Source organism: Harmonia axyridis, chromosome X (assembly GCF_914767665.1).
Source record: "Harmonia axyridis chromosome X, icHarAxyr1.1, whole genome shotgun sequence".
Taxonomy (NCBI): Eukaryota; Metazoa; Arthropoda; class Insecta; order Coleoptera; family Coccinellidae; genus Harmonia; species Harmonia axyridis.
This window is the reverse complement of record NC_059508.1, coordinates 8,300,878-8,314,743: the sequence shown is the minus strand read 5'-3', so window position 1 is coordinate 8,314,743 and position 13,866 is coordinate 8,300,878. Positions and strand designations below refer to the sequence as shown.

Below are 13,866 nucleotides of genomic sequence, written 5' to 3'. Positions count from 1 at the left end.
GTTCCATGACCATGTTAAGCTTCGTGTAAAATTTTGCTTCATCAGAATCATAAAAAAATCAAGCAGAATATCGAACAAAGGAGTGAAGGACTGACGTGAAGTAATTAGCTTTTGTGTGTTTGTTATTCATGCGTCAATTACACCCTTGAAGACCATATCTATATTTTTATACCTTTATGCAGTTCTGTGTTCTTTAAGGGTGCAATTGGAGCATGGAAGATGAAGCTCTCCCGACTTTGTGACTTATCTAAGTAATATTGCGTATTCATTTAAAGAGAATAGGTATCAAAAAACTGCTGAACTATGAATAATAGAGTAGCTATTCCAATGAAATATGCTAGCTTGAAAATCCAAACCTCGTATAACGGAGATTGCGAATCAACAATCGAAATAATGCATCAATTGAAAATCACATGTATCATTCAAAAAATAACAATAACATTGAAAGAACTCTATATTGTTTGTCAACGACTCAGCAATTCGAGACGAGGAGAGTTAATCTTGAAAATGCATAACTGAGTTGCCATCATCAAAAACTACAGTGTACTCAGATGATGACAACTCAGTTGAAATATGTGTTAATCTGTTATCAAAATCCCGTGGACAAGAATGTGATACTTCAGCCGAGTTAAGTGCCGAGTCCACAGAGAACTACAAGGTTTCCAATGAAAGGTTTCGTAGCTGTCATCTTTGATATTTGAAAATTAATACTACTCCATTACTAAAAATAGAACGACAGCTTCAACCCATTGAAATTGTTAAAATTCCCTACAAAATGGTGAATTCACACAAAAAGCATTTTTGGATCGTCGTGAAGCGTCTTGGCCGGCAATAGTGAAACTGGTAGAAAAACTTGGGATGTTGGGACAAATTAGTGATGTGAAAAATCGAGACCGAGTGCGTCGCTCAAGAACAACTGAGAATATGACTGCTATAGCCTGTAGTGTTGATGAAAACCCAAGTTTGTCGATCTTCTTGTTCGATCTTGGAAATGAGGCTTTCCACAAACCACATTGCACCACATTTTGTATATAAAGAATTTAGTCTGAAGGATTCAAAAGTTCGGTTAATACAAGAAATCAAGCTGGTCTATAAAAAGCAACGTCGTATCTTCGCTGTTGTAAAGCCTCTCCACCCTCAACATGTCACTCTTTGGTTTGGTTTTTGGGCTGTTGGTGTGATTGAACCTTACTTATTCTAAAATAGGGCTGGTTCAACTAAGTGTTGCATTGAATGGATTTCGCTACCGACCTATGATTAAAGATTTTTAATGGCCGCCATTTGTTTTCAATAAGATGGTGCTACATGCCACACAAACAACGAAATAATCGCAATTTTGCCAGAAATCTTGTGATTTAACACCATTAGCGTTTGTATTTGGCGCCACGTTAAAGATAAGGTCTATCAAATGCTACCGAATCGATCCAAGAGCTTCAAAAGATGAAATTCGTGCAGTTATCGTGGATATTCAGCCTCAAATGTGCGAATTGGTCATGGAAAATTTCATGCAGCAACCGTATCCGTGGCGGCCATTTGTCTGATAGTGTTTTCAATCTTTGATGGCATACCTTCCTCTTTACAATGATATTTACATCCATTTATTCCTCTTGAAATATACTGTTTTGTTTTTCAATACTAAAATGAAACCTCTTGGTGGAAAACCTTTTATAATTATTGCATATCTTGACAATACGTTTCTACCAATATTTACCAATAACCTCCAATATTTGGGCATGAATTAAGAGCAGTTTTTGTCTTTATTCAATCGAAGCTGATCTAACCTTAATTGAAGACCAAAACATCGGCTGGATTCTTGACCAGCTTATCGATTCAGTAATCTAGAGAGTAATCGCTAACGAAATCCTTCTCCCACAATGAGCCAATTTCGCAAGAACCTTGTGAACTCACACCTCCTTTGGAGAACCTATTGATACGGGAACACGGACATTAACGTTGTACTTAATCGCTAGAAGCAGAGCACATACATAACTTAAAGCGAAAGGTCACGGTAGAGTCAGAAAAAAAAATCGAAAGTATATTGAAAATCATTCACTCTTTCGACAAAACGGATCGCTGAATAGCGCGTTGAAAAGCGAACATGAATCTTGTGCCTGTGAATGGGTGAATAGAAGAAAATAAATTTCGATAGGTGAGAACTGGTGGATGTACAATGTGTCCCATTGAAAATGGAACAGAGGTATTTCCGGATAGAAGATAATAATTTTAAAGAGGTCAGTTCGGTTCTTGAAGAGAGTTTTATTGGAAATTTATCATTTCATCGATATTTGAAAAGATTGTGGGATAAGTATACCACAATTTTTTTTCGAATGACAAAAAAAAGTAGAAAAAAGCATTGACTTGTCGGAGGAGCCATTGAGATGTGATTTATTGTCATTGTTGTCGATTGGTTCAGCTTATTTCTACTGCAATTAGGCATGAACATTCGAGTGATTCATCTGAAAACAGAATTTCATCCTCAGATACGTGAAATTTGGATAATATTTTTCTTGAGATTTTCTGCTCGAATTTTCTATTGTTATGGAGTAACGATAGATATAAAATTTTGCATCCAGCTTGTAATTGTTATAAGACATTTTCAGTTTCGACTGGGCCTTATCTGCTGTCAATGAGATATTAGTTTTTTCCCATATTCTGCTTGAAATTTCTATGGTTCTGATGAAGCAATCAACACATTTGACGATTGATTTAGTTAATGAGCAGAATCTGAGTAGGGGGTTTTGTAAATGTGGCGGTTCGAAATTTTGTTCTCTTGGCCCCTAAATATTTGCTGGTCCCTGATGATTGAAATATTTCATGAGTAAAAACATACAATATCAACTTAAAAATGGATATCTTGACTCCCCTTAGAAAATCCTGGCCCCTCCATGCTTCAATTCCCGTTTTATTCTTGCAAGAAACCAATTAACAAATTTAAACTCCGTACAAAATTGCAAGAAAATAATTAATAATGGAAACAAAAATATCTAATCTTTTGGTGATCACATATCCGATCGAATTGATTCTTCTTATGTTGATAAAGCCCTTCCGCTAAGAATCCAGGTATGTAGGTATACAAAATCACAGCCTAAATGGGACCATCTAGAGCAAAAATGACAAGAATAAGACTCCCCTCGAAATCGTCTCGAAGCCCCAGGAGAACTTCCAAACCTTCGCGGTTTTAGAGTATACTGGGCGGATTATTTGTGGGCAATTTGAAAGTACCACGACGAAAAATCTACTGAGGGTACAATCTCATATTTGATCAGTTATTATCTCGATATTTGAGGTTTGATGTTTTCCTTAATGATAGTAATTCTGGTACTCTTTCTTTCAACCATTTTTGTCATAATGAAAAGTTATTTGCATCAAATATTTTTATGTGCGACTATATTCATATAAACCTTCGTGCAAACTTTCTTGTTCATAGCATCATCAAAACAATAGAAAATTCAACTAGAATATCAAAAAATTCTAGCAAGCACTGACGTGGAAGCTTTTGAGCGCTCGTTAATTCATGCACCAATTGCACCCTTGGAGGTCACTAGACCTATATATACCCCAATGCTAAAATTGGCGAATGAATGACGAGTTTACGTCAGTGCTTTCCTCATTTTATGGAATGAGTAACATCTCAAATTCCATCTTAGGATGGTCAATGCCAATAGTTGCGGAAAGCCAAATGGAGGCCGTTCTATAAATTTAACACTGAAAATTTCAAGGCGATTGAGAAACATCTTTTCTTCGAACGATACCAGAACTGTTATCGCTGCAAATAAAAGAGAAAAAGCTTAGACAGTAAGAACAATGGAAGATCAAAAGACAAATCCTTCATAAAGTCCCAGGTCCAGAATGACGAAACCGAACGCTTTGAAAAATTGAACACATTTTATATTCGAAAAGTAGTCGATATATTGTCGTGTGTCAGCGAGACCGTGTCTGTTATTTACTGTATCGGTTTTTTGAACCGTGTAGCTAAAGCTCGGGTGGCGTTAACAAAAAGACACACGCATCGTCCAGGCTCATGATATAAATATCATTTGAAGTATCTTGAATGCAAATAGGTACGAGAAGGAAATAGCGCGGCGGTGGAGCAGCCGCAGGCCAGAAGCCGAACCCTGTGGCCGATTTCGATCGCATATTCATCTAAGGCTCGACATACACGATCCGTTTTACAGGTGGACTTGTCATCGATCCATTGTGTATATATGAGGACCGGAATACTTCCTCTATTTTATCTTTTGTGTTCTGAAGAAACATCCTCTAACTATGGTTCTCTCTGATTTTTTGTTTTGATTGTTATATTTGCATTTTCTTAGAATTTCCCTGAATGATTACTTTAATTTATTCTAATCTGTAGTTCTTTTTAAATGGTTTCTGATGAGAAGCCTATCGACGTTAGAAGGCGTCATTTAGTTGTCCAAGGACAATTAACTTTTCTAGCTTCTATTTGGTGTACAACTTTGCTTCCACCGTTTTGGAATAGATGGCTGTAGCGGTAAGTGGTAGTCGAAATCAATAGATAGTAGATGTCAGGCAATAAGCTTAGATATTTGTTGACATAACGCCATCGAAATATTAGTCGATTTGTGTCTGCATCATAAAGCTATTCTCGATTAAACATGTTAGCTCACGAGCTAAATTCTCGTTATTTGCGGGAGGTTTTAATTTTCTGCTCTAATATGAAGGAATCTGTGGCTGGTGCTCATCGAATGCTCTCCAATACCAATGGTGTGGCCCGCTATTGGAAGAACGAGCCGAGAGTGGTTTCAACACTTCAAGAACGGTGATTTTGACGTCGAAAGTAGGGAATTGAAGGCATTACTTGATCCAGACTCGTGTCAAACGCAACAAGAATTGGCAGATTCATTAGGAGTGACGCAACAAGCCATTTCATAACGCCTGAAAGTCATGGGAATGATTCAGAAACTAGGAAATTGGGATCACATCGGCGTAATATATTATGAGTTGTTTTAGCCGACTGAAACATTCACAGGTAATCGTTAACGAACGCAATGAATGCGTTTGAGTAGAGCATTGAAAGACAAATGGCCGTAATGGAATGAGAGACATGATAAAGTGATTATACAGCATGAAAATGCTCGACCCCATTTTGCGAAAGTGGTCAAGACATACTTGGAAACATTGAAATCAGAAGTCCTACCCCACCCGCCGTATTGTCCAGAGGTTGCACCTTCGGACTATTACTTGTTTCGATCAATGGCACACGGCTTGGCTGACCAGCATTTCCAGTCTTATTAAGAAGTAAAAAATTGGATCAATTCGTGGATCGCTCTAAAAGATGACCAGTTTTTTCAACGCGGGATTCGTACGCTGCCCGAAAGATGAGAGAAAGTAGTGGCCAGCGATGGACAATACCTTGAATCAAAAATTTTTAACCAGTTTTTCATAATAAAGCCTAGAATTTCGGAAAAAACGGCAGAAGCAAATGTAGTAAATGTACTTATAAGGTTGCGGTTTGTTCCAAACTAATTCTCTTAAAAATCGAGCCCGAAAGTATGACATTCATTTCTTTCAGCGATACAATATAATTTAACAGTGGACCCGTTACAGATCCTTGAAGCACCCTTGGTACTTAAATTATTTATATTTCGGTGACCATAAATCTTTTATTTTTCGAATAACATTGCGATTACTTTATAAAATTCGTAAAAATGTGTCTCATCTTCATTATGTATTTTGCGCGCGTTACATTTTATCATAGGTCTTTTGCATATCCAGAACGTTGGTGGATATTTCATATTTTCTTTCTCCTGTTATTCTAATCATCTGTCATAGGACAGACGAAGAATGCTTATATTTATTTGGATCCGAACAGAATGCTCTTGTAGTTTGCTCATATCGTCAAACATACAGATTTTTAACTGCTTGAATAACCAATTATTCGATTTCTCATTCGGAACCGTCATTTTGTTAAGCCTCAGATTCTTGTACCTGATTAAAACCAAAGCTTCTTAAATGAAAGTGAGAAGTAATATCTTAAAATCATCATGTTCTATGTTATCTTTATTGAAAATCATAATGCGTTGGACCTACTCAAATCTACCGGTATACTGTAATCAGGTACTGTTTGGGAATTCTAGCAAGTAAAATGTTGAAATGTATTTTCGATAACATCGTAATTATAATCGAAAATTTGTTGTGGATTCTGAAGAGCATGGGTATATTTATATAACGCTCAGTTTCAAACTTCTTCTCACCTTCAGAAGAAAGATTTAAGTTTTGACTGAATAGTATTGTTTACTTATTTTTGAAAAATTTTTTTGAAATTCTTATATTCAATAATCATCATTATTGCATTAATGAATCTCCGATGGAAACTAACTAATGATTTTGACAATTTAATTAGATTATAGGAAACATATATTTCTACATATACATTTCATTGGTCATACTTATAAGATGATTTAATTAGTGTAGATATGTGGAAATATGAAACTTAAAATTAAGTCTATAGAGAATAATAATTTATTAGATTTAGTTTGACAACAAGTTGAATATGCATTTGGACTAATCTAGATTTCTTAGTTCAAATATGTAGTGTTATCCTATTTATGACCGATACTGAATAGTTGTCAAGCAACATATTATCGAGGAAGCAATTTGATTAACCCATAAACAAGAGAAAAAGTTCTTCGTGGTTATATGTATGAGCAACTTTACTCGGTTTACGATGGTACGGCACATATCTCTTTAACTCCCCCGCTAAGCAGAACAGCGCATAGCGCATTGCGCATACTAGGTCACTTCCAAGCGCCAACTTTGCCATTGTAATAACATTACATCAGGATCCCTTATGAGCTTCGAAGACTCGAGATAAAACCACAAGAATAAGGATGAAGCCTGGCCCATTTTTAGGCTTGGAAATCGATGAGTCAATGATTCGATAGTTTCTTCTCAAACAGTAAATCAAAATTAATCACTACAATCGGTGTTTCTGAAACTTTTCCTCGATTATAACATCGGAGATCTGTATATAATGTCAATGACAGTAATTCCTGCGAAGATGTTCAACAAGGCTACATTCTAACATTGAATAACTTGTAGAGAACGAAGTTATTTATCGAGAATAAGGAAAAGTTAAACGTTGATTACAATCGAACCTTGATTTTTTTGGAATTTATAATAGACATCTATGGTATAGAGGATAAACTCTAGTGCAGCGTTAGGTAGTGAAATATACTCCCAAAATAACATAAAGAGTTTCCGATTCTAATAAGCTCTTGAAACGCTCAAAGAACCATACATACAAAATTTGATAAATCTGGAACTTTCAGATGGAAAATTAGAATATATCCATCGATTTTTTTTAAAAGCTGTAACAGAGCTATCTGCAACATTTTCAGAACATATTTATTCAAGTTACTTCCTCAAATGCTAGGTAAGGTACCCAAAATGCGAAAGCGTCATTTTTGGTACCCATCTAAGATACTATTGGCATCGATGGTACAATTTTTTGGAATAATAAAATATGTTCTTGCTGAAAAATAAACTTTTGACAAAAAATTGAGAAACTGAGAGACCGTAACTAGAGAGAAGTAATTACGTTACGTTAAGTTACGTGATATATTCTAAAGTAATTCAGATTCATTTTTCTAATAGCTCTGAAAAAAACCTAGTTCAAACCTCATTTCAATGACGAAAAATCGCGAAATTTGATTGTCTGGACCAATTGAAAAGTTAATAGTATTGAGATACCTTTACGATACTTTTTACCCTTTGAAATCAATCTGCTCTTGACTCTTTTATGCCACGTCCATGTAATTTCACGCTTCAGATTAAAGTAAACAAGTTAATTGAAGATTTAACCATGGCTTTTAACCAATTAGGGATGTTATACTGACTCGACAAATAATGCCCGGTATCGAATGTTATAGTCCAACACCGCATTAATGCATTTAGTAAACTGTTATTGCATGCGTTGAAGAAGTTTTTTAGTCTTCAATAAGATACGGATTTTTAAAACTCACTAATTTGCATGTTGACGATAAGTTTAAAAAAAATTGGAACATGAAATTTGAGTATGAGATTTTTCACATTCAATATCAAAACGCATGTTGAATGAATAGTAGTTGCTGGAAGCAATATAATTAAAGTTTACTCGAGAGAATCTGGATTACCTATAAATAATTCCGCGACGGAATGTGTTGGACATCTAGCAATGATTTATCATTTAATAGTTCTGAGGTTTCAACTTAACATTATTATATAACAATTTTCAAACAAAACACACATCCTTCATCCTGGTTTGTTGGTTTAAAAATTCTGATATTGTTGCCTTAAGAACTTATTCACAGCTAATAGATCTGTACGACCAATTTCTTTGATATATTTTCTCTAATTTGTTTAATCACCTGACGCCTGAGGATACGTGTATACCATGAAACGAAGATGGATCTAAAAGAAACACTATCGTGCCGACCAAAATTATCAAGGGACAACGCTATTATAATACCTACTCTGTTTTTCACACTGCGTTTTTATTTCATCCGTTAATTTATGTACAAAAACGATGTCTATTAGAGGAAAATAATGGACTCATCATTTACATTGTTACAACAGATCATTCCAGATGTGCTTTCTAGAAGAGCGCTATCAATATTTTATGAATTTCAAGGATTGCAACTAAATAAATAACATAATAAATTTTCCAAAGAGTATTATACAAAATTTGAACTCATTTTGGATTCGACAAAATTACATACAAAAAAACTCTCGTGAATTTGCACAACTTATGTCCTTCCGTCGAGTCGTCTGAAGCTCTTCTCAAAAACTTAGTAGTATTCACATGAAATTTGGAACAAAAATTGGTTATCCAGGAAACTAAATTAATAAATAATGATACTAACAATCATTTTTTGGCAAGCCTATCAACATTACCCTAGCTTCTATAGTTAAGTAGTTTATAACCTTTGAAATTCACATTCGAATTTCGGAATTGATGACCCCAGGTTCGAATCCTACTTTTTTGTCGAGATATTTCGTGTTGAAAGAGGAAATAATGAACAAATCTGTAAAATTTGTAATGTTTTTCTGGATGATCGGATAATGAAAAAATATTCCTTTGCTCTATTTGTGCATGTCTGAATAGATTTCATGTCACGTTTCAAATATGGTAGTTACAACTGTTGAGTGACATAAATGGCCAATTCAAGGTGCAATTTTGAAGCATAATTTAATGGTCTTTTTGAAATACAGCATTTAGGTGGTGCCAAATATATAGGTAGTTTGGAATTACCTTCGATACCAATATTCTCGTTTTTTTCTTGCCATATGTCTATGGGAATCGTGTAGGAAGAAGTCCATCTATGAGTTTTTTGCTCGGGAAGTTGATAAAATAGTAAAGCTGAGAATTTTTCGGAAAATTTATATCTATTTCTTTCATTTCATGCTTTTTCTGAACTTCACATTGTTAACTTTTTGAGAAAGGAGAATATTTATTGAAAAACTTTGCGAAAAAAAACTAGAAATGCTTATAATAAGAACAAAGAATTAATAGAAAAAAGCATAATAATTCTTAAACTACGAATATCGGGAAAAATACACGTGTAAATACTATTGGTGTAGGAGTTTTTTCATAGGATGAAAAATAATAACTGAACATTAATCTCTCTTGACTAATGTCTTATTGAATCTTCTATCCACCTTTCTGAGTGTTTCTGCTATAAATTCATGATTTTTCACAATTCGATCTCCATTTGCATTTCATTTTTTGGCGTTTGAAAATGGAATAATGATTAGGGAAACCGCATATTTCCTCAAGAAATAAGAATTCAGTTCATATCGAATATGACAGACAGCGAGACAGCTCTGATTGGTCTATCATTCTATTCTATAATATATAGAAATTAATTTAGTAGCTTGTCACGAAAAACTCCGAATAATAATCTGAAACACACCGTATATCGAAAACCGCGAGGTAAATCGAAGGTTTTGAAGTTTTCCCCAGGGTTTGAGACTATTTTGAGGGGGGTCATTTTTGCTCTAGGATGCCTCCTTCATGGCGAGAATTTGAATCTCTCGAAAAATCTTCCACGAGCGTGTTCATAATATATGTAGATGAAAAATAATTCAACTGAACATTAATCTGAAACTAATATCTTTCAATGAAAGCGCATGTTTCTTCCAAAATTTGTTTGGTGTCAAGTCTCCAATGCTTGACCTTAAGGCACATTTACTGTCCTTCCTCTGATGATCGTTTTTTCGTGACTTGGGAGCAGATCGGACTAGGTGTTCGTATTTGTAAGGCCATACCGTCTTACGGGTAGCATCGGGCTTTGTGGATATGTAACGAAACCCTAATAAATCCGCTTGTTAATTACTGAAAGCGTGTACCTGAGTTTCACAAGTTAGTACTTATGTTTTACCATGACAACCCTCAGACCGGCCGATACTGTTCGCTCTTCCTCTTAAAAAACCCAACTTGAACACGTTTTTCTAAAGCCGCGCCAACGTCTAAGTGACCTATAAATTCCCTTTACATTATAAATTAACAGGCCTTCGCAGTTCGCTCGTTACTTTCTTCGTCCACTTATCTCTTCCGCTGGGTTAGTTTTTTTTTTGGTTTATTTCGTCAGTGAGGTTCTTTGAGAGACGAATAATGTTTATTAGCGGTGCTTTGGAGAATCCTGCGATTTTGTTTTAGAATGAATGGATATCTATTCATTATTTTGTCACAGTATCATTCTTCTTCTCCAAGAAAGGAATGAACCAAAAAAAAAAAAAATAGGATAGCTGTTTGTATCACAATAATCAACTTCCCGAGGAAACTTTGAAGGATGAATTGATCAAATGATTGATTTGCTTGTGAAAATTTTGTTCAAAATATTCTTTTTTGCATAAACTAAATTATTCTTCAAAAAAACGCTGCACATAAATTCGAAATTTCATTATTTTGTCTATAATGCAATTGAAAGGCACCAAAGAAAATAAGAACTTCTTCGTCTGCTTATCTATTCCGCTGGATTAATTTTTTTTTTGGTTTAATTCGACTGTGTTTTCGTGTGTTTATTGGCAAGGCTTTGGATGATGCTGCGATTTTGCTTAAGAATGAATCAATATTTCGTCACAGTATTATTTTTCTTCTCCACAAAAAAAATTCAACATAAACAACCAAAAAATAGAATGGCTGTTTGTATCTCAATAGTCAACTTCCTAAGGAAACTTTGAAGGAAGATTTGATCAAATTATTGATTTGCTTGCGAAAATTTCGTACAAAATATTCATTATTGCATCATAAAGGAAATTATTCTTCATGAAAACCCTGCACATGAATTTGAAGTTTTATGATTTTTTTCTATGATGCAATTAAAATGCACAAAAAAAATTAAGATTCTGTTATTTCAGTATTTCATTATTTTTGCCGCAATATGCAATGAAGTAATACCCTCCAGATTCAGAAAACTTGCGATAATATTTATGTTCAAATTTTTCATAAAAGATATCTCATAAAAAAAATAATAAATGTGTTTCATTCAAGTTGAAAATGAACAGTTATACTTAATATAGCGATAATATTACGAAGTAATACCTGTTTAAAACACTACACAGTTCACTACCGTTCAATCAGAACAATGAGGAATTTATTCTTCCGCACTCACCAATAAGAGTTTAACAATTGAATTCTTATCAGTTATTGACGCCATTGGTTCAATATGAAGGCGTACGTACATTATTCTCTAGAAACACTGTTTGCAAATGGCGGATTTCTCATGATATTTTCTCACTTCAATAGAATAGATGTCTTAGAGACTGAAGAGTCAATGTTGAGAGAGAAGGGTACCTCTTCTGTTGACAGCATCAGATTTAGAGGAAAATAACTCTAAAATCCAAAGCCGTCAATAAAAGAAATCACTTCGAAGATTAACTTAATTACTAGGGATTTTGAACAAAAATGTCTTGGCGGAAACTTCTCCATCAATACAGAATATGCAGAAAAAATAGATGTTTTTTATTAGCAGCTAAATCTAACATAATCACCTTTTTTGTAGATCCGTTGTTTTAAATGATGAAAAGACTTCAACAACTCCTAAAAGTGGTAGTCATGAAGTTATGCACCACATATCGTTGAGGGGTGATCTCATGAATATCTGTATTATTTTTTGAACAGAGCAGGGAGCATTTGCTTTCAATCTAAATTGCATAAAATTAGCTCTCCAGTTTTTTGGTAATATACTCACTCCTGAATAAGGTTTGGATTTAAAGAATACTATATCAATTGAAAAATTTGAAATAGCATATAGGCATAGTAGAGATAATGAAGACGTTAAAAAGACAAGTTCATAAACGTTTCCAGATAAAATAACTGGGTTATCCTTATGGGGGGATAAATAATAATGGTGTTCGTATATTTCTGAATGTCTATTGAAGAGAGTGCGCCCATAGTCCTAGTACGGTTCCCATAACACGGCAATAAAGAATGGTCGGGTCTGAAAGAACATGAAAACGTGGGCATGGTGAACTGCTACCAAAATGAGAACAATAATAATAGGTGAACAAATCGGTTGGACTGTGATTATAAACAGTTATTGGTACAATTTTTTTATTTCGTCAGCTTTACCTTGAGTTATTGTGAATAACAGCTAAACTGCTTGTAGTCGATTGAACAATATCTATTGTTTCCGAGAATTCTCTAGAGCTGAATAAATAAGTAAATCACAAGTGGATAAAGCTTTCAAAACAAATAAATCAGTTTTTATACTTGTGATGTTATAAGTAACGAAACGATTGTGAATCCAAGTTTCGTAATCAACCATTGGATTATTCCTTAATGTCATTTCAGATATAAATCTATTATTCCTAGTCATCGGATGCAGATCAGACAAGAAGGTGTGAACCATATTAATTTCCTTATTGATTCAATCAAAGATTTCTGAGTCCAATCGTTCCAAATTCTTGAACATCCATGAAATGAAAAAAGTTTTTTAGTTATTTTAAAAATATTACTTATGGCAAGTCGGAAAACATTTACCGTAATCACTAATGAATTTCAAAAAATTGACGAGTTCCTTTCAATATCTCTGATCAGATCAAAACATTATGTATGATACAAAAGGAATTTCAAGACATGTATTGATAGATATGTTGCCCTTAATTCATTGATACTTAATTGATTATTACCCATCTTGTTCAATCGATTACATCATTCACTTTTCAATTATATCTCATTCAATAATAATATTTTCAAACCGGTTGACGATCATAAACATCTGAGGCATCCTTTTTTTCAATGGTTAGTTATTCCTTTGACTTGATGAAGAAGATAAGAATTTATGAATCGCTGCATCATTGATTCCAATACAATAAATCAGGTCATAAAATTTTTGATAACTTAAATTTGAGAGGAATTATTTCAAAGATATTATGCTAAATTATTTGAGTCATCGTGTTACATAAATTTATTTTATATATTCGGTTTATATGACAACTTACCGTCATTTTCATCCAGCATCATCTTCGTTTTTGCCGAAATAGTCTGAAAAATATTTTATTTATGTTCATAAAAAATATTTAAGAAAATAGGAAAATTTTCATAATGAGATTCATGAAAGTAAAAAATATAAAAATCGAGTCCATAACAAGATTTGAGAATAGAATAAGAGAATTACCTTATTTTCAATTCAATATCTATTTTTCAGTATTATTATACCAAATTTAGAAATTATAAAACAAAGGATAATTCTGCATAGTAAAAAGATTAAAAATAGGTAACAATAATAACTTCACTTCAATAAAATGACAGGAATGGAAGGTGTGATATCATAGAGCTAAGGCCACGTTCTGAATGAGTCCATTCTATCCACTTCAGGCCTTAAATATATGGCCATAAACGTGTATAATTGAAATGAT

At 33.9% G+C, this 13,866-nt stretch overlaps 1 protein-coding gene across 5 annotated transcripts in view; it reads left to right on the top strand.

Moving 5' to 3' along the window:
• LOC123686401 (neuronal PAS domain-containing protein 4) overlaps nt 1-13,866 on the top strand; it is a 157,498-nt gene that overhangs the window by 79,206 nt on the left and 64,426 nt on the right. The window lies entirely within an intron of this gene.